Here is a 23,098-nt window from a genome sequence, read left to right as displayed (position 1 = left end):
ATGAAAACAGTGAGAAATACAATTTAAGATCAGTTCTATGTCCACGCAGAGGCCATTATGTTTTTTTTAAAAAACTTACAATGAATTATGATATCTGTTTAGGAATCTTCTATAGCTTCCTTCATGAAATATGTATAATATACATTTTCTCATATTTACTGTTGCATTATTTGTCAGCATTGTAATATTCTTCTGATTCCCTAGTCTAAAAATCTCAGAAATTTAGCAAGTTAAAACTTCATATTCAGACCAAAGCCAGACTAAAAAGCAGTTTGTCAAACACTTCCATTCCCTTAATACTCATTTTTATTTGCATACATACATTTGCATTAAAGCAGATTCATAAAGTCAATTTACTGCTATGTCACATGCTATTAATCACTGTTTTACCAGATCTAAGCAAATCTTGAGTAATGGAAACAGACCCTCTTAGCAAGTTTACTGAGACTTGTGCTTTGTGTTTACTTGAGTGAACCTGGTTCAATTACTACTACCCAAGATGAAAATGATGTTAAAATATGTGGGTTAGTGTTGAGGTGCTGTTGTACCTGTGATGGTCCAGAAAAATGCAGGTCTGATCGAGGAAGGTTATGTGGTACCCAAAAGCTTCTCTATGCCCCTCCCAGCCTACCTTAAACCCACAAAAATTGTTTCTACCTAACACAGATGCATTTCAGCCCCCCAGTGAGTCAAACCGCACCAATTTGGACTGATTCTTGCTTTGAGGTTTAAGTCCCAGAAATGGAGAAACACTTAAGTCAGTTCAGATTGGCTTTTGTCTGTTTCCATTAAAGTTCCTTTAAATGAAATTCCCCGTTGACTTACAGAGTTTGCCAGTCTTCTGAGGACAAAGCAAACACTAATTTTGTGGCACAATGTGTGATGCTTGTGTTGTGACCCAAATGATCTTACAAATGCTTTTTCCTCCCTTGAAAATTGACTTGGATATTGCTAATTTTAGCAGGCTTCAGATTTCAGCCAAACCAGCAATCCCTATAAATATGTGGTAAATATAAGGGTACTCTGAGCCATTACAAGGAAAACTTTTCATTTCAGTCAATAATGCTGTTTTCTCTGTCATTTTGTTTTAGTGTATAGTAATTATCTATGCACGAAATAATCCATTTCACATATTTCTAACGTCAGACAAATTTAGTAGTAGCAAGGGTATCATTCAGCTGATCAGAAGATGATATAATTGCTTGTAGGAACAGTGAAATCAGCATTTAAATAAATCATTACAAAAATAATGATCACACATACAGCTATCAGCCCTATGCTTATCAAGATGAGAGCTTGTGTTGCAACCACAATTAACTCTCGTCAATTGTTTTAAATTTTTTTGTGTCATTGGTTTGAAATTTGATTTTATACGTTGACACAGACTGTTTCCAATATGAACAATTTACAATTTCTACCAACTCTGTTTTTATTTTGGTTATAACAAGACTGCTTAGAACTGAAATTAATAAAAAAGTGAAACACTTCATTCTTACTGGCAGTTTTTGATCAATGTATGTGGCACAAAGGCCACTTGTGCACAAGTTGCAATTCTGTTTCCATAACAGTGTGGTCCCATAAGTGTGTGTATGGAGACTGAGCACACACAGTATGCTGTATACTAGCTCGGCATGTACACATTTAGGTACACGGACCCATTCTGGACATGTATCACTGTCCCAGGCCTGAAAATGCATGTGATCCAAAACCCATGACTTAGGGGGTGTATGACAAAGGAGGAGGGATTAGTTAAGGCATTTGCCACAAAAGAAAGTGACACATGTTCCAGCCCTCCCCTAACTTTGGTGAGGTTTGGGACATGCATCCCTTACATACCACCACAGTGCTCTAATTGACAACCAAGAGGCTGGGAATCACCTGACCCCTGCCTCAGCACTTCATTTGAAGCTGACTCTGTGGGCAACTGAGAGAGGGAGGTATATGGGACTACGAGGGGAAGAAAAATCCAGAGGGTATGTGGTTAACTGGAATGAATACCAAGCCTAGAAAGTAGCAATCTTTAGGTTCTAACCTGGCCCCTCGCCCCTCATGGGTTAGAAGCTGCCCTGCTGCAGTACTCTTGCTATATCTTATCCAATGACATTTAAATGCATTTCCTCAGCTACAGTAGGTATGCTGGAGAGAAGTCTGTGCGATACCTATGTTTTTTGGTTCAAACACTGTGCTGGGAAGTCAGAGAGATACAGGTTCAAACCCCTGGTCGATGAAGTGAGCTTGAGATTTCAGCTTTCTGGGTGAGTGTTGTGAAAATACTTTCCTTGGTGCTAAAATATGGAAGGATGCTTCCCTGCATTATCTTTTCAGGATTTATATGCATATAGTTTCCACTTGGAACCATAAGCTATGTGTGTAGGCTTAGGCATCCAAAGCATGAAGTGGAGGCTAAAACTAGCTGGGTAGATAACAAGAAAACTGATACTGAAGTGCTCCAAGAAGAACAGAATTACACTCAGAGGGTTTTATTTGGAACACACAGAGAAAATGACACAAAAAATAATTTTCTATGAACATTTAAATAAGCAAAACTGTTCTTCCTTTATGTATAAACCGTTTCTCTTCTTTGACATTTCTTTGGTTAAAAAAGTGATTGCTTTCTTATAGACCCTTACAGGTAAGTACTAGATTTGAATTCAGTGACTACTGAAATCGCTACAACTTAAAAAAAGACAATGTAGTTAGAGCACCAGTCTGGTTCTAAAAGACCTGGTTTGTAATCTTAGCTATGTCTCCCACCTGCCTTTGACCTTCAGCAAATGGACTTAGCTTGTTGTGCCTCAGTCAGCATGCCTACAATTAGTGCACCTGAATTTTCTGCATAGAAAATTCAGGTGCATTAGACTGGCCCCCCACATGCATCTGTATGTATGCCCATTGGGAATAATTTGGTCCTAACAGGAGAAGTTCAGTTTAGGTCATGTCCTGCCTTGCTCTCCCCCCTGCAGCAGCCAGGGGGAGCAGCCCCAGGCTGGCAGGGTGCAAGGGAGCTGGTCCAGATCTCCACCCAGGAGGGGCAGTGGGAGGGAGAGGAGGGGAGGGAGAGTTGTCCCATTGGTCCCAACTTCCACTGGAGGCAGCATCCCACTGAGCTGAGACAGCTCTCCCCATCCCCTGTGGTTCTCCGCTGCCTAGGCTGATTGGGACAATATGCTTCTGGTTAGCATCTACACATGCACTTCAGTGCATTAGATGAATGCACCTGTTTCTAGTACCTGTATCTGCATTAGGTTAATGTACTGTGCAGTAATTTCTGCACAAATGGAAACACTGATGCTTTACTGCACATTAGATTAGACTAATCTAATACACAGTAAAGCTTATCATTTAGATACACCCATTTTCTCATTCATATACTGATATTTGTTGACTCCCTTCATACAATTTCTTGACATTAACTGATGAAAACATGTTATATAAATGAGATTTAGATACACATGACACCACTCACAAAAATCATTGGGATGGTTCCTATGAGTTTGTTTGAATTTTGTATCAAGCCTCCATAGAGGTACACATAACTGTATATTAGAAGTTGCCAACATGTTTAAATAATCTCTGTTTGCTCAGTTCTATTACTATCATATATATAATGTAGTATGTTTAGCAAAATGTTAAATATATAGCCTTTTCATAGCCTGAAAACTTCCAAGTTCAGTTCGACAAATTTCTACTCAGTAAAGTTTAATTGCATAGATATTTGTTATAAAGCATCTTGTCTTTATTGCATAATTAACTTGACTTTCATCCATACAACATCCCTGCATGATAGTGAATTTAATTTAAATTCTGAGAAAAGTTTCTTTAGTTTTTATAGAATTTTCCCATCTCTCATCTAAATACATAAAACCAAAGAAAAAAATGAAAGTATCCAGATTCACACTTCATGTCTTGTATTTAAAAAGAATAAAAATAAGGGTTTACTAGCTGTCTGCTGCTTGTTAAGTAATAGCCAGGCATGGTGGTATACATTAAGGGCAGAATATGAAGTCCAGGCTTTCAGTATCATGACTTACATTCTTTAATTAAATTCTTTAATTAGTTAATTTAATTTGTTATTTACCTTGGGTTAGATCGTGTGGCAGGTGGATGACTGGTATACTATGTTTCTCCTAGCATGTCATCTTGTACTCCATAAACTCAACTTTTATTCTTAAAAAGATAGCCTCTAGATGTTATGGTTATCAAGAAAACCTCATAAAAGTAAACTAAGTGTGATCCATTCAAGTGAGGACTGCCAACACCTGAAACCAGCTCAGTATCTCTGAGATGTGTGAACTACCTAAGGGCCTTGTCAGAACTTACACTGTAAAATGGGAGCAGAACTGGTGGGAGTGGTGGTGGGAGACTGCCTGGGCTGCAGTTTTTACTCTTCCAGATGTCCCTGGGGACAAGCTTCTTTGCCCAGCCCTTCTGTGCCCCGGCATCCCCACTCACCCACTGCCTCCTGAAATGCTGGAGGACCTCAGCTTGGGTGGAAAAGCTGTGGAGAGTAGCTGCAAGTTAATGGAACAGAAGTAAAATTAGGAGGATTAGAGATAATCCTGCCCGGGAGTAGTGTAATGTTAAGCCTAAAAACAACTGCTTTAAGCCACTTAAAAGGTGTTAACGTGCAGCCAGTTGGGGTAAAGAGCCCCAGAAGCTGCCTAAAATGACCATGTAACAAGGTCCTATTACAGTCCATTAAAATATTAACTAACAAGCCAAATGATAATGCTTTAAATATCAAAGGTAGTGCCTATTTCACTGGTAATTAAACATACAAGAAAGATGATGCAACCAGAGTTCTGCATGGCCAACTGTGTAATAATCCTATTTTGGCACCAGAGTATTTGATGTATGGGAGTCTTCTGTCAAGAGGAAAAGCCAGGTGCCATTGGTTAAAAATGAATTTGTAATCACTTAATAAATAGGTAAATAATTTTATCTGGGAATGGTATTTTGATATGCACAAGTATTTCCATTCCCACCTTTTCTTAATTTAATTTTTTTAGCTCCAAGGTTCACATCTGCTAACAAAGGGCAATTTTCTTGCATCACAGTAATGTTGGGAAGATAAATTCAATAATATTTATGAAATGTTCACATTCTTGTTATGAAGCTAAGTGGTATATTGATGACAGAAATTTACTTCTGGGTGTTCACTGATGAACCTGCTTTCTTGGTTCAAGAGCTAGACAGAAAAAATACTGTAGATACCACAATGGAATGATTTTGGAACTGGATGAAAGAAGAAGAAAAGACAGACACAGCATAATTTTCTGTTCGGTAGGGCATACTATGCTACTAAAGGTTAAGCCTTCTTGTTCCGCTCATCATTTCCTAGCAGCAGCAACAGCAGCAGTTCTGTGACTCATGATTTAACAGACTTTGGAGACTTTTGCCAAAAATTGCTTCTATGCCTATACAGTCAAAGGCTGAATAATCAAATTCTGCCAAGAAGTAGCACTACCTTAGTGAGTAAGTAAGAGTACAAGTTTTTAAACAATCTACCCACTTAGATATTCAGACAAAAGGGGAATTCTGGCCTGTTCCTGTCAACTTAACTTTTGAATTGCTAAGTTGCCCATCATGAAGTTTAACATGAAATTCATGTTCAGAAAGGATGTTGGGAATAGCAACGACTAAAACAGCAAAGTGCAAAAGTAACAGAGCACCTGACATATTTTTATGCTGAATCTATAGCACTATGACTTGATTATACATATAAAGCTTATAAAGTAAGCTTTATATGCAGTACTTAATGCATTTCTGATGGAAATATCTGTAAAGAGGATGGTTTCTCATACCATTTAGTTAGCATTTGTCCTGGGTGAGGACATCCAGATGTGTGTGGACATTTTGTTCCCCAGGAACAAGTAGCGGTAGCACACCTTGCACCACTGCTTCTTGTCCTCAGGGAACACTCATGCTTCGCTCGCTTTGGTGCATGGCATGTTGCTCTGAGTGGCATAGGGGAGGCTGGGAACAGTACTGTGCTGGCCCTAGCAGCTTTACCTGGGGCCCTAAGGGCCTCCTGGAGCTGCAGCCATGGCAATCCTGCCAGGCAGAGCCTGGCCAGCAGCCACAACACAGCTCCGAGCGGCCCAGCTCTGCTTTTTAGAAATGCAAGCTGCCCAGTGTGAACTGCTCCATTTTTTTTTCACCCCACATTTTTGTCTACCCCTATGTCTGGGGTTAAAAAAACCTGCAAGAAAAAACCCCACAGATAGAGCAGCACACACTCAGGCAGCATTCCCTTGTAGCACGGAGAACTGCAGACTGTGCTGTACATGGCACTGCAAATGTGTTTGCAGCACCACATACCACATAATGGCACTTATCTGGACTCACCTGTTGTGTCCTAACTTGGTCCATATTTTTTTTTTATTCTTTTCCTGTTAGATCTGTTTGAGCCTTGGTCAATCAATCAGTATTAAAAATGTCAACCTTCTTTTTCTTATCTGCAATGTTTTCTGTGTCCAAATATAATTGCTTCTAGTTTCTCTTCCCTTATTGACCCAGGTGGGCAAACTAGCTTCTCCCAATGTAAGGACAGGAAAGGGAAAAAGTCCTATGCCTAAAACAACCTTGGCTTTATGCCCCTTTGACCTCAGGACCTAATGAATCATAACTGACTGACATGAGTAATCTTAAGAAATAAATTATCAGTCTTATTTTCTAGGGCTTCAATCCCTTCCCCCCACAAACTACAGAATTTCCTATGGTATTCACTGAAGTTTTCTTCCATGTAAAGCTAGAAAGATGTTCCTGGGCTTTAGAAAAAATGCATGGCATTATGATAACACTTGCATCACTAATAGCAATGGATAGAAATTTACATTACTATTTTAGGAGGGTTCCCCCCCTCACTGGGAAGGTGGATGAATTGTCTCATGACTGTTTAATTTAGTGCATTTACAATGTACTCTTTCTACATAGGGCTCATTAATTTCCCCTGCGATTTAACAGCTACTCCATCTCTACGGTAACTAGTGAATAGTCTGAGATTATTTATGTTTCTGGAATGAAATTCAGCAGAATACAAAGTTTGCTTTCTTGGTATTCTTCATTGTTTGCATAACACATACTTCCCTGGGTAGACAAGCATGTTTTATAATTCAGTGTCCCTGGAAAACAACAAGGATGTTATTTATGGAGAAAAGGATTCACAAAACTTAAACTCGTGTTTTGAGTTTATAAAACATTCTTTAAAGTCTGTGACATTTTGCTGAGCTTCAAACATCACAGGATTCTTTTCAAACTGTTCTCAAAACTCTTATGTTCTGCTGATCCAAACTAACACCCTACTGTACTAAGGGATTTGTTTGTTTGCTTTCTTTTGCTGGTGAACATAGTATAGTCTGCTATCCAATTAGATTGCCCTAGTTGTCCTTTCTGAAGAAGATGCATGAATCTAATAGGTTTTAATCTATAGTGTTCATTAAAGACACATTCTGATCTCTCATTGATATAATCCTGAGTTCTCCACTAACATTTCTTAATACTCCTGTAACTGAGATCCAAATCTGTTGTGTTGAATAGGGTACATGAAAAATGGGTGTATATTTTAGAATGGCTTATTCACTATTAATTTATGGCCAGATTTTGCTACCCTTAGTCAGAGAAAAGAGCACCTTACTTCTCTGTGAATAGCCCTACTGAAGTCAATGGGACTATTTGAAGAGGAAGACTGTGAGCCTAAAAATAAGGAAATGATAATCTGGTGCTTTCTTAAATAATAATTTTGATCCCCTCAAGTCCTCCACCTTTTTTCTTTTTTCTTTGCTTTTTGAGATTTGGTTTCAGCTTCTAATTAGCATCAGATTTATTTTGGTAAACTGGCAAATCCTGATTTTTCTCTCTGAATCACCCCACAAAGCACATGATTAGTAGCTTATACCCTCAGCTGCTATTTTCTTTGATTCTTTGATTCAGTGGGGTTTGCACATTTTTATCCATTTGAGAACAAGATTTGTGCAAACCCACATGAGATTTACATTATATGTACGCCAATTTCTTAATGAACGGGAACTTGCCATTCTTCACTTCAAGCTTTCCACATTTCCTTTTGCGTATCAAAGTTGTTTTGCGCCTCAGGGGTAGAAGATATAGCTGCAGAATAAAGCTGCACTTTTTGAGAGAGCAAGAGAGGATGGGGGGGTGCTCTGTCATGTAACAATTTTCTTGGTATACTAAAATTAAAGTTGCCATATTCATTTTATGTAGTTCTAGTTAGTGTTTATTTGGATTTTTTAAGAAGTTACTTTTTCTCTATAGATATTTGTTACTGAAAGCTATATCACCTCACATATTTCATCTGAATCCATAACTCTGGTTGACTTCAGTGGGCCTTTATTGAAGCTGGTGAATATTCTAAAACTTAATCCTTTTGGAAAATCTGTTCAATAAAACTCTATATTCCATTTGATTTACTGATTCAGAGAATATGATATGTTGACAGAAGGTTACCAGCTGTGTTTTGAAACAGTAGCTAAAGAATTTTACTTCCCAAACCTAGGTTTAAAACATTGCTAAAATTCAGTTACTCTATTTGGACACATTTATAATTGATAAAAGTAGTATAATATGGACAGAATGTGAAGGAACAGGGAAAGAAGGAAATTTAATTGGAGGCGGGAGGGCTCAGTTTCGATGCTCCAGCTGCTGCCTCTGTCTAGAGGCATGTTTGGGATTTTTTGTGGTTGTTTTGTGTTTGTTTTTTTTATTGTTCAAGATCTGTAAGTAGAATGCATACCAAAAATACTTGTGAGCATGAAAGCTTCATAATGTCCCAACAAAATTGGACTAATTCACTTCAAGGTAATAGTTGATATCTTGAGCTTCAATATCCTAGCTATAGAAAGGGAGTATTATCAAAAATGCTTCCTTGTCTTCATATTCTTGTAATACCATTTAATGTCTCAAAACTATTTTAAAAATAGTGCCAATAGCCTAATATTCATAAGCAGCTATAACAATGCAGTTACAGCACATTTTTGACAGAAGAAAAACATTCAAAAAGGGAACCAATTATATTTACAAGCCTTCAAAGTATTATTGTAAACTATGTAAAGAAAAACCAAAAAACCTATAAAAATAGCTTGACAATGTCTTTCATAGCTTTAATAGTGAGAGACCATTAAAAAAGTAACACTTGCAGATGCCATGATGATAGATACCTTGAAATTACTAACAATGAGAGATAAACAGATGCCTAACTAGAAACAAGCATAAAGTACGTATTAGCCAGGCTCTGAATCCCTGTTTTTGTTCCAGAAAGTGGTTTGTCAAATAAATGGAAAATAGGCCTCTTGTGTTAAACAAAGTTTTAATATACATAATGAATGCATAACTTTAATAGTTGCAGCTGCTGATCCATGGTAGAAACAGCACATAACCTGCATGTAAAAAAATTGGATGTGCAAAGTATTAACAGTGAATTTAAGTTGGCTATACTTGTTCAAACAGTACTCAATCTATGATTGCATTGTTGAGACCTTTCTGTTTCCCATATAATTGTGTTCTCCTAAATTAAAATGAATATCCTTTATTTAAAATGCATGCAAACCTTACATAATGGTCTACAAATTTACTCCAGATGCATACTAACTGCTAGAATAAGCATTTCGGTATACGATTTTACATAATACACTTATCTGCTTCATTTGGCTATCTCCATAAACTCAATACACTCCAAGCATAAACAGGTTGTTAAGTACATTTAAGGATTTTAGAATGAACACCAGAGCTGCAGTTATCATTAAAATGAAGTGCTGATATTGGAGCCAGGCCACACAGAAGTGTATACTGAGTACTGTACTAGAATTTTAATTCTTCCCTTCTCTTAGGCTTTGGAGTATGTATGGATCTGATATGTCTAATTGGAACCTGATATTTGAAACCCGAATATTAAAACGTCTATACATACTAATCGAAACACATGGTCTATCTGAGCAGGATGGGATGATACTATACATCCTTCAGCTGACAGATCTTAAATTCTTCTGATTTTTTTTTCTAACTGTAGATTAGGAATGCTGGGTATCAAGTGCAGTGTCACACAGAAGACTATGAACTGACATCAATGTTCAGAATTAGCTGATTACAAAGCACTAAAGCACTAATGCTTTGTAAGAGAAGTCATCATCACAGTTCCACTGAACAGTCCAGATTTAGATACCAAAATGGTCTTTACATCCTTCAGTGACACAGGAGAATGTAGTGAGGGAAAATAACACCAATCGCAATCAATATGAAGCATCACAAATTGACAGTATAGTACTCAGGTCTTTTTTGCGTCTAATAACCATCCCATCTCATATTTTAAAAACTGTCCTGCTAACTGATTCCTAAAAATATGCTACATATAATATTTTTCTACAAATGACAATTTTAAGTGACAGACCACAAAAGTAAATGCTATAAAACCCCCCACTTATGAATATTTTAAAAAAAATGTCAGATATGAAAACACAATGCTTAGACAAATTAGTTTTAATTTCAAATAGTTTTCAAAGATATGCAATAAATAGGCAAAACGATAAGATATGTATGGGTAACTGAAACTACCTCTCTATTCCAAGATGTCAAGATTTATGGCTGTGGAAAAGCAATCTTGCATCATAGTTATAGCTTCTGTCTTATTTGGATTTTGGGTGGAATTCCATTCCATTTTGTGAACCTCGATGTCAGTTTTTCAGGCTTATAAGTCATATTCTTGCCATTTATGTAGGGCTTATGTGTCTATCATCTCTCTGCTATGGATATATAAGCATGCTCAAATATTAGGTGCTCAAATTGAGTATGTGCAGTAGGCTATGAACTCTGGGTATATGCTTGACTACTCATGCACAGACCTGAGTTGATGTCCCAGGAAAGGTATACGGTCAGCAACCCTCCTGTGGTTTAGTTTCAATAACTGTGTGCTTAGGGCCCTCACCAAAGCAATCAGAGACCTAGGTCCTGGGATCCCTTGCTCAGCATGGACCTGTGTTACTCTGAGAACAGTGTTCTAACTAGACACAGAACTCTTCCTGAAGCTGGACCTCTGCACAGCCATGAGAGGAAGCCATGTGGTATCAGGAAGGAAAGAGTAAGCTAGAGAGTGTGTGACAGAAAGATGGCTGCTGCTTTGAAAGAGGCCACACTACACATTGTAGCCTTGATATTTGTTCTGTTGTGCACTGCTTTACAACCATTTTATACAATGAGTATTCGATACAAGGTGCAATGGCCCAGCTTCAAAAGGAGTACTGGAGAATGACTAGCACCCAATATTTGGTGTGGTGCTTGAGCATCTTTTTAGGAGTTCAGAGAGATGCAGGTTTAATTCCTTTCTAGGTAAGGAAGGACTCATAGATTCATAGATTCATAGATGTTTGGGTTGGAAGGGACCTTAGCAGATTGAGTCTGACTGCCTGCCCTGGGAAGGAAAGAGCACTGGGGTCAGACGACCCCAGCAGGTACGTGTTTAGCTTCCTCTTAAAGACCCTCAAGGTAGGGCACAGCACCACCTCTGTTGGAAGTCCACTCTAGATTCTGGCAACCCTTACCGTAAATAAGTTCTTTGTGATGTCTAACCTAAATCTGCTCTCTGTCAGTTTGCGGTCATTGTTCCTAGTTACTCAAAGGGGTGCCCTGGTAAACAGAGTATCTCCTATTCCTTCTGCCCCCACCCACCTTCCCCCAGTGAATTTGTAGGTGGACACAAGATTACCTCTCAGCCTTTTCTTGCGGAGGCTGAAGAGATCCAGGGCCCCCAATCTCTCCTCGTAGGGTTTTGCCCCAACCATATGAGTGACCCTCCTCTGAACCCTCTCAAGGTTGTCCACATTCCTGTTGATGTGCGGTGCCCAAAATGGATGCAGTACTCCAACTGCGGCCTGACCAAGGTTGCATGATGGGGAAGTATCACCTCCCTGGACCTGTCTGTCATGCACCTGCTAATGCATGATAAAGTGCAGTTAGCTTTACTGATCGCTTCAGCTCACTGATGACTCATGTTCATCTTGGTGTCAACAATGACTCCAAGATCCCTTTCCATTGCTGTGCTGCTGAGAAGGTCCTCCCCCAGCCTGTAAGTGTGGTAGTGATTCCTTCTCCCAGATACAGAACCTTGCACTTGTCTTTATTGAACTGCATTCTATTCTGTTCTGCTTACTTTACCAACCTGTCCAGATCCTTCTGGATTCTTTTCCTACCCTCTAGTGTGTTCACTGTACCCCATAATTTGATATCTTCTGTGTATTTGGACAGAGTGCTTTCCATGCCCTCATCCAAGTCACTGATGAAGACATTGAACAGCATAGGTCCAAGGACTGAGCCCTATGGGACTCTACTGCCCACATCATTCCAGGTCAATACCAACCCATCCACCACCACTCTCGGTGTGTGACCCCTAAGCAAATTTGCCACCCACCTGACCGTGTAATCATCTACTGCCTGACCATGTAATCATCTGGGACTAGGATCTGACTCTAACTACTTAGGTAGTGGAGCCTCCTCTGGTATTTTTCCAGGACCACACCTGCATAGCCACGTTCATGCCCTGCCAGTTCATAGTCTACAGTACATGCTCAATCTGTGCTTCAAAACGTACACATCCATAATGCAGGGCTAAAAGAATTGCAAATTATCTGTGTAACAGGGAGTCACTGGCCCTGTTATGGGAACGTTTGGGAAAAGCACCCAATTTGTTGAGAACTTTCTGTCTGACCAATGGAACTAGGTGACAGATTAACTATTTGCCCATCCAGGATACTAAATACCCGCTATGGACTTTGGTGAAGTGTCCATTACTTGCTGACAGTGATGAGGTGCTCAAGCAGATTGGGACAACAAAAGGCTTAATTGCTAATTAAGTCTTCCCGCCTGGCAGTGGACAACCAGAGATTGACAACAGCCAAGTGGAAACATTGTATAAAGGACTGTTGGTGCTTTTCCACAGAAAAGGAAGAGGAGCTGAGGCTTTAGATGCCAGAGATGGCAAGCAGCCTGCGTGGAGACACAGGTGATGAGAGAGAGATTCACCAAGAATTTCTTGTTGAAGTGGCAAGTGTTGGGTATCCGGCCCATTGGAAGATGAATTCCTGATTCAGCCGGACAATTGCAGCTCCGTCCAGATCTATGACAAGGACTTTGCTGCTGTGAACTGATAAGTGGAGCGGGTTTGAAAATGCCCACCTGGTGCGTGTTGATTGCAGGACTGATATGTGAATCGGGACCTTGCAGGGAGAGCCAGCTGAGGGACCTACAGATGGCAGCTATTGAGTAGCACTTCTTGTGAGCGGGCATTGCTGATGCTTGTTATTAAAACTAAGTGAGCACTCTTCTCGTGTGGTGTCGTGGCAGGAGAGATTGACACCAACACGAGGGAAAATGAAACTATAACATCTTGTTGTGTACCTTTGAAGAAGAACATGCTCACAATCTGTAAGCTGCAAAACACACCACATACACAATTCTAAAATTGCCATTTAGGTGGAAAAAGGTTAATAAAATTCCTCCCTTATTCTACCCTGCAATGTATGATAGTACCTTGCAATGTTCACTCTATTTTGAAGGCAAATAAGGTTTTTTCTAAATCACAAATCTTTTATAAAGTGTCTCGGATGGGGAGAGATTATTCTTTCAGACTACCTAATAATTTTTACATTGTAAAAAACAAATATTTCAGCATTTGCCTTAAAACAAAATTGTCAGGAAAAGAAAAATGTATAGCAACAACCTTGCAAATATGGTGTGTCCCTGCCTAGTCAGGTATTGGGGCTCTCCTTCATCTAATTTACTTATTTTCATGTTAGGGCAAAATTACATCTACCTATCCCACATTATCCTCCAGGAGAATGCCTACTCTCCAAAGTAAATTCTTTATCAGTTAATTACTATGGTCTTTAGGTCAAGCTGTAATAACTCATGCTTTTGAGCTTAGGAGGTGCATTGTTCCATCATCTCTGTGTCAAGCAAGAAGCAGTTATCATATAAGACTATATTTGTATGGATCATCCCCATTGTTTCCATTATCAAGAATCAAGAGGTATGAGATTGGTTCAAAAATTGTATTTTTTTTTCAATAATAACAACTTTGCCTCATATTTTCAAGCTTTTCTAGATAACTTTCAAAGATAGAAACTCATAGTTTTTCAGTGAAAGCTGAGATTATCATGCATCCTGTTAATTCCAGCAGTTGGGTTCTAAGAAAAGCTTTATCATGATGTTCAAGACAGAATCACAATACTGGCAACATTCTAGTTTAAACCTGCTGGAGGAGCTTAAACTTTTGCTTAGGGCTGCTCCCCTAGCACTGGGTGAGTGATCAGCCTGGCCAGGCACCCTGTAGGAGGAGGGGTCTCTCCCTGTTTGCTCCTTCAGGACTAGGGGAGTGAGTAGCCCTGCTAGGCACAGTGCAGGGGAGGGATCTCCCCACCACCCTCCTTTTTCTTGCTAGGCTCCTACTGCAGCTGGCTGGGATGATCACTCTCCCGGTGCTGGGGGAGTAAGCAAGGGGGAGAGACATCATCCCCATTTCCCTCCCCTTGGCCAGGCTTTGGCTCTCAGCTGGTCAGAGGGAGGAAGTGAAGCTGGGATGAAAGGCTGTCACTGACTGCCCAGGAGTGGGGCTGGCAACACAGGGCCCAGACAGACAGGTTGCTTGGTTATGGCTAGCTTCTTTGGCTACCCTTAGCAGTTGCCAGCAGCCCCCGAATCCTGAAGAGCACACTGGGAGGCATGAAACAACACCCCCTGCCTCCTGACCTCAGCCAGTGCAGGGAGACATTGCCCCTCTCTCCCCCACCACTTCCCCTCCAAATGCAGAATGGCTACTTTATCAGATTACCCTGTAACTTTTAGCATTGCCTTCCTGCACTTCTGTATGCATGCATAGACATGCCTTTATTGGGTAACAGGGAGTCTGGGATAACATGGGGAGATTGAAAAAAACATGCAGAATCTAAGTGTAGAGGTAAGTTTACTTGGAGCTGAGATTTTTTTAGCATCCATACTCCAAACAGATCTGAAGTCATGCAAACCAATGCCAGTCCCATTACACAGACCATATAAGAGTCACTCAAAATGTCAAATTCACACAAACTGGCCCTTATTTTTCCACAACTCAAGCAGTGATCTTACTTTATAAAACTGTGAAATAGAGAACTGCATTTTGTAAAGCACTTTAAGGTTCTGAGCTAGAAATTTCCTATAAAGTGTTGTTATTTGAATGGTTGTATTTGAATGGTTGTAATAAATGGCCTGTTCAGCCTTTGCAATACACCTGTGCTTGTCACATCAGTTTTCTCTGGAAGGTGTGAAGCCCTATACACTGGGAAGCTATTACAGTTCCATTCTTTGCTTTTTTATTTATACTAAGCTTTTAACTGCCATCACATACCTAGTACATACTTCTATAAAATTTATACAGAGGCACACATTCAAGTGTATGAACCATTTATTTAATTTCTTTTGCACTTTCTTACATTAAATTTTGCTCTTGACCCTCAGACGATGCTCATTCCTGAGAGATCAAAACATTGCAAAGCAACCCAATGAAAATTGAATAATTGACAAATATGAGAATTGCAAAGTGGGTTTGTTTTTTTTTCCCTTGGATTTAAACACAAGATATAACAAGCATAACAGAACTGTAATTTAAAGGTTGATTTCTTTAAAAAGGGCCTCTGCCCATATATAACAATCAGAGATTGCTTGAAATACTGAAACAAATAGACTTTAAAGCAGACAAAGCCACACAGTACATTTATTCTTTGTTAAAATACAGAGAGTGGAAAATAGTCTTTCCATTATCTTGTGATGAAACTGCTCTAGTGTCTGTCCGATAATATATTTCCTAATTGTACTGTATGAACTTTCCCTAGTTGCTCTCTCTTTTAAATAGCTTGGAGATTCGGCCAAATTTCTGTAAGTATCCAAAAGCTCTAACAGACACATTTTTCATATTCCTGCCAACAACGTTGGAAGTTTCCAAAGAATCCTGTGCTATTTCTAGTACTTTGTGCTTCATATTAATAAAGAAATACTCCCTCCTTTATTTAAAAAATAGTTATGAAAGATTATTAGAACTCAAAATTTATTAAAAGCTCCCATTCTCCCACTTTGAGTAATAATTCTCCTTAGCACCTTTTTGGCATCTTTACCTACCTCCAGGATCCATATGACTAAAACTGACTGGCAGATTATATGTGATCAACTGAAAATGGGCACAGTTGACACCCCCTTAAAAAGGTACGTCTTCAGATAAAGTCAGTAGAGCTATATCATTTTTATCAACTGAGAAACTGGCTTTCAAATTGTAATGAGGGCTTTGGATAAGACCATTTTTATTGTTTTATAAATTGTACCAAACAAAATATGCAGTCTTTTTTAAACAAATAATATAATCTGTTCAGAGTTCCTTAATACTGCAAAATGTCTGTTGAATGTTTTTTATTGAATCCATCGGAGCAGGAAAGGACTATATAATAATGCCAGTAGTTTTTATTAAATAAATAATAATGCCATAGAGATGCAGGCATATAAATGCTGTATGGAGGTGAATACATCATTGTCAGAGCTTTGTTTTTGTATTTTTTTTACTGATATAGTAAACAAGGATGTAAAATTAAGTATCAACTGGTGCTATGATTTTTGTGATATGGACAGTAGTTACAAGAAGGTGGACTGAGACTAACAACTTCCTTTACAGAGGCTGGTGAACAGCTCAAATGTTCAGAAATTCTGGCTATTGCTAAAAGAAGATTCAAATCTGTGAAAACAGGTGAAAGACTTCATATACCATTTCCATTCCAGTAAACCATTCAGTACCCTCCTCTGCTCTTTTTCATTACATTTGGCATTTTTTAGATTTAGTCTTAGTTCCAGACTAATAGCTTGTATCTGTGGGCTGGGGAGATGAGACTTTACTGAGCTATAGAACATATTATTAAAAAGAGAACAAGTGAAAAATGTGGAAAAAAATTAAGTGACATAACATTTAAGAAAGCTTGTTGTTAAAATCAGATGAATAGAATAAAGTTCAAGGTCTTGATCCTTATATTCAGAGATCTGCATTTGACTGGGCTAAGCTATCCAAGAGCTTCCCTTGAGAACACGGACCTCCAACATTAGCTGAATTCCTGAATAATATTAATACTCCTGAGAGACATTTTGAAGAGAGACGGAATATTCACAGTATCTGCATCCAGACTTTTGAACGTATTCCTTCAAAGGTAACGATGCCCACAGTACGGATCAGTTTCAAAGTTATCTTGTTTCTTCACATTCGCTTTTGCTTACTTATTATTTCCTTTGCATGCATCTATCTATCCACAAATATGTACAGATAAATACAAACAAACTAACTAATCAAGCTATTTTTCCAATTGTGAGGGAAGAACAAGACAACCCAGTGAGACAGAGGCTGTTATACTGATTATTTTTAAGATTTGCATGAGCTGTCTTAATAATTTAATATTTACTGTGACGGTACAGATAGATAGACAAATAGAAAAAAATGCCCTCTATGCCATTTGAGAGTCAGCATAATATAGTAGGTTAGTGTTAGGCCAATATATAAACCATCAGAAGACACATCTATAGGGACTAGCTTTACCTTAAATACCCAAACACAAAACCCAGTTTGTAGTGTTAATATTATTTTAGTTGACAGAGGGCACATCTACACGAGATGCTTTACTGTGCAGTACAGCAAATAACTACATAGCAAGCATCACTGTCTACATGTGCAGACCCTTACTGTACAGTAATCTGTTTTGGGGGGTGGTGATTAGCAACTTTTACTAATGACAGGTGGCCCCTTGCAACCCAGACATTACTAGGGACTGACCAAAATTGTGATTGCATGATTTTCATGGAAACTGTGATTTTGGGTGGACTCCACAAAAAACACAGGCTCTGTTCTTATCCTGAAAAAAAAATCCCCAAAATGAAATGCTGACTGTCTCTGGGAATCCAGCAGTCCTTGTGACCAAGGGGCCTGAGGGGGGGAGGGGAGATGCCAGCATGGTAAGATGGCTGCTACCCCATTGTTTGCCACTGATTGGCTCTGAGGGCTGTCTGTCATATGACCCTGTCCCTCCATAAATATGCAGTAAGGGGCAGAGCCACATGATAGACAGCCCTCACAGCCACCCAGAGGTGAGGGGTGAGGAGGTATGATAGACAGCACTTGCAGCCCATCAGCAGGGAGGGCTGGATGCCAGTAAGGAATAAGGCAGACAAGGTTCTTTGGGTGAATCTGATATCTTTTATTAGACCAACTTAAACAGTTGGACAACAATTTTTAAGCAAGCTTTCGGGTTCAAAAACCCTTTGCCAGGCTAAGGAAGTTTCTGCAGTTGATGTGTGCTCTTCCTGTTCTAAATGTTTCTCTCTCTCAGCTATTTAGATGACCACTTACACCAGTAGTCTTTTTGAATTTTGCTCATGGTCACTCATGCAAACTGTTGATGCAGGATTGGACCCTTGGCATTGTAAAATTTGTTGTCAAGCTGTTCACCCTCCCCTGGAGCTGGGCCCCAGTCACCTTGACTCGAGCTGCCGATGGTGGAAGTGCCAAGGGTCCAGCTCTGCATCAACTGTTTGCATGAGTGACCATGTGCCTAGAGACAATGAAAAGAAGCAGCGTCATAATTTTAAAACAACTGGAAATATTTACATACCTTTAATTCGTTTCAGGGTCAATTCCATGGTAATCTTGACCACAAGAAAAGTAAATTATCACTGGAACCCTGTTTCTCTGAACATTCAACCTATAATACCAGTAATGCAACATTAAGCCTGCCTCTATCTCAATGTCAGGCAACTCATCATTGGGCTGTTTTCTTTTTTGCTCTCTGGCACTGGATCTGAGAGGAGAAAACTCACCAAGAGTTGGTGAGCTCCACTTGGCTGTGTGCCAGGCAAATCAGAAAGCAAACCCTGATCAGTACACAGAATGTAAAGTACTTAACCTCTGATGGGTGTCTGATGGTTCAGAGGAATTTCGTCTCTCTCTCTTTAAAGAAAAGATTTGAAACAAAAACAACAGTAAACGTATTTAGTGTTCATTTTGAAGATGTGATTTATTTTAGAGGTTTCTTTAGCTAATGTTATACAAGACAGCATAAGGAGATTGTGAATGTTGAAATAGTGTAATGTGAATGTAATGTGTGTAACAGCAGGAGGAACCAGGGGGCAATCTGCAGAGCTGCACTGACTGTTGATTTGGACTGCAACTACCAGAAACCCCCAGGGCTTGTGGGGAGGGGGATGCAAGAGGTAAGGGAAAAAGGAAGACAAAGCTGTAAGTAAGGGGAAGAGAGAGCAGCCTGCATGTGGAACCTGGCCAGCCCTGCACGGAGGAGTGCACAGTGGAGCTGGAGATCTCACTGCTTTAGTCAGCCAGGACTGTGGGCTGAAGGAGCTGGATCAGACTTGGGAGCAGCTGGAAGCTGTTTCAGCACTCTAGGGACTAAAGGCTTATTTACAGACACCCAAATTAAGAGGAAAATTAAGGTGCTGAGTGTATGTTACCACAATATTGATGTTTCTTTACCTTTTAACTGTTTCTTCCCTTTGACCCTAACCCTAATTTTCTATATAAAAGTGGTAACTTCCATTGCTTTCTGTACCAGTTTCTGAGGCTGCAGAATTGGCACAATACATATGTTATCTACGGCGCAGCAGGCATATTTAAAACAAAACCCATTGTTTTGTTATGTATATCCCTATCTAGAGAAGATTTTTCTGTATTCCTGCAACAGAGGTGTGAAAGGAAAAGTATACACACTATAGTGCAATAGGGCCCAAGCTTTCTGTCATGCAGGCCAGATGAATGGTGTAGGGTCCATCCACAGACTGGATCCAGTATAAGGATTCAGTCCACAGGCCCAATCTAATACAGGGTCTGCACTCAGGTGTGATCCAGTGTGTGGCCCCACCCCAGCTCATTTGGTCAGGCTCCAACCCCCTGCTACCTGGATTGGGCCCACTGCCCTGGACCCACATGTTTTAATCAGGTCTGCCATCCCAGCCCCAGTTTGGTATACATCAGACGGGGTCTGCCAGTCCAGCCCCGGCCTCTTACATGCCGAACTGGGTCCACTGCATTGGCACTGGCTATGTACCTGCCAGATCAAGTCTCCAATCCATTTTGGTGCATGAGGCCATGTCATCTTCTCCATGAGGCTTGACAGTTTGGTACCAGGGGAACATTGGCAGCATTAACTGCCACCACTTCCCCACTGCCAGATTTAGGGAACTGTGGAGAACCCCATGGGCCAGATGACATGGTTCCAAGGGCAAGATCTGGCCTGCAGACTGGAGGTTGAGTACTGCTGCTACAGTGTACCTCTAGTGCAGGAGTAATGCCAGTTCTGATTCCCACTAGGAAAAGAACTTTCAAAACATATGGCTTTAGAATATAAGACAGATTCTTCTTTGGAACCATAAATAGTTGTGAGTATAATAACAGAAAATATTTTAATATCTATTTTTAATTGAAGCACCAAAGAAGCAAGTCTGGTTTTCTAGACTAGAGTTTTAAATGTTTGAAGAGTTTCTTTCCTATTTGCATATTTTTATAAAGTTAGGAAAATAAAAATTGCAGAAGAAAAATGATTTGGGTTGTAAGGTCTAAGGATAGAAAACATCAAGGAGTGGAAATAAAACTCAAACTATTATTGCTTAAATTGGTTGGAGAAACAACTTATCTGTAAAGCTGTTTAGAGTATTAAGCTCAGGTAGCTGCTAACCTATTCCATTCCTTGTAGCTATCTCACCTTGCATTATGTTAAAGAAAAAAACCCTGATAATTAACAGTATATATTCTACCTGCCACTTGTGAGGAGAGCTGTGTAAAATTCACTAGTTTTGTTCACCTTAAATTTGCTTGAAGGATTTTATCTTTTTGGTACCATTTAGCATCCTATAAGTACCTAATTTCCAGTCCAAAAAGTTCACTGGTGACCTATTAACCCAATGTATACAAAAAGAACTGATAGGATAACTTATGAAGGAGGGATTTTTTGGCTGCTAGCATTATCCATGGTTAAGGGAAATAGAGTTCTAAGTCACCAAAGTGTGAGCTATCAGCTGTGTAGTATATTCCCTTGCATTAATCTGGAACTCTGTCAGGTCCACCAACATAAGCTGGTGGACCAATGAGATAAATTCTGTGCTCTGGAAAGAGAAAGGACATTTTAAATCGATATTTTCTTATAAAAGATGAAAAAAATGTGAATTTATAACTGTTTCCTGTATGATAGACTTATTCATTGTAAAAGGATTCCATTTTCACTTGTCCTCCTCTTTCTCTTAAAATACTTTATTGCTAGTATTTGCCATACCTCTAGTTTCAGTATGACTATGACAACATAAATGAATTAACTCTTTTTGTTACGATAAACTAAAGACTGCTGTACTGCCCTGCCTTCTACTCCATTCTGCAACTCAATCTGCGTATCTTTAGGGAAAGAAGTAAAAGAATTGTCTCAGTCTTTCATCTGGGTAGGTTATTTTTTCTGAATTTGCCAAACAGAAAAAACTTCAAGTAAATTCATCGAAGTGAAGGCATGGCCCTCTAAGTGAACACCAAAAAAGTCATGGCTGAGATAAATCCAAATGAAAAACTAAGTGTTATAAAAGAATCTAAAAATTACTAAAAATCTAAAAATTACTAAATTACTTATTACATCACAGGTCATAAATAACACAGCACGTAACTTGGCAAAGTTTAGAATAATTTGCATTTATTACTAAAGGAGTTTAAAATGCACAGTAATTTAGTAATTACTAAACTAAAAATGACTAAAAATGCCTTTAGAAAGCCAAATGGCACACATGTTCCAAACAGGCTTGTGCAGGGTAGAATCACTGGCAGGAGTGGAGCAGTGGTGGCCATTTTATAGGTAGGGTGGAAAAATCTGCAAAACAGCCCTATTTCTATCAAAGGCCACACATATGCTAGTTTAATCCAACCTGTGAGCCAGATGCTGTGGGAGGTCACAGATCAATTTTGCAGAGGATATGTGACACTCACTCTAGAAATCCTTCTTTTTATTTTTGGCTATAGTGACAAGCACAGAATTTGTTCTATATAGCTTTTGGCCCATCTAACCTAAAATGGATAGGTCTAATGATCCAGGTGGAATGCCAAAATTTTAGCAACTGTTTTGACAAAAGATGAAAGCTACCATGGTCAAAATCTTGGACAAAACCTCTAATTAACTTCAGTGGGATAGCATTTCCTGGGTTTTACTAAGGAAAGGCATACCAGCAAAGAACAGAAGCATCTTACATTGTCCTCTGTATTTTTAATAAGGTGCATATTCAGTAGTTGCACAACTCTCATTAGTGCCAATAGAAGCAGGTGTTAAAGACCACTCATTTCTTTCTGAGGATGTAGATGAAAGTGATTTTAAGTGTATATACTGCAAAAAGCTTCAGCTCCAAAAAAATCCTTGCTGTGATATTTTGTTCCCAAAAGATCTACCCTAGAATTTAGATGAAAATGTACTAGTTGCTTTGGGAAAATGTATTTTGTGAAAATGGAGCTTGTCACATTAGGGTCAATTTTTCCAGGAGACAGCACTTAACATCACAAGTCATAAATAACACACCACATAATTTGGCAAAGTTTAGAACAATTTGCATTTATTACTAAAGGAGTTTAAAATGCACAGTCCTCACAGATTAAATGTTTTCGATCCGAGCCTTCAAGAGGCCGAGAAGCGATAGTGCACACAGGATGAGTCCAATATCAAAGAGAATACTCTAGCAAGTTGATAGCTGACCTAATATTTAATCTGTATGTCAAAAACTCTGGGAATTGAGACTAGAAGACCATCTAATATGGTAATTGCTAACATGGGGTATGTATAAGTATTATAATTAAATCAACATAACCAGGGTCACTTTAAATGCCCACTCATGCAGGTGTTCAGAGAGTTTAGTTTGGCCAAAAAATAGTGTGCCCAATCTAAGTTAGTTCACCTCAAGAGGTACACTGATTAAAGTAGAGAAAGGGTTAGCCTGATCTAGGAAGGGGTTAGCCCAATCTTGTAAATACTTCCATGCTTTCCCCCCCCATTTCTTCTCCCAACTAAGC

The sequence above is a fragment of the Crocodylus porosus genome, unplaced genomic scaffold (genome assembly GCF_001723895.1).
Source record: "Crocodylus porosus isolate Cpor-Errol unplaced genomic scaffold, CroPor_comp1, whole genome shotgun sequence".
Taxonomy (NCBI): Eukaryota; Metazoa; Chordata; order Crocodylia; family Crocodylidae; genus Crocodylus; species Crocodylus porosus.
This window is presented reverse-complemented; position numbering follows the sequence as displayed.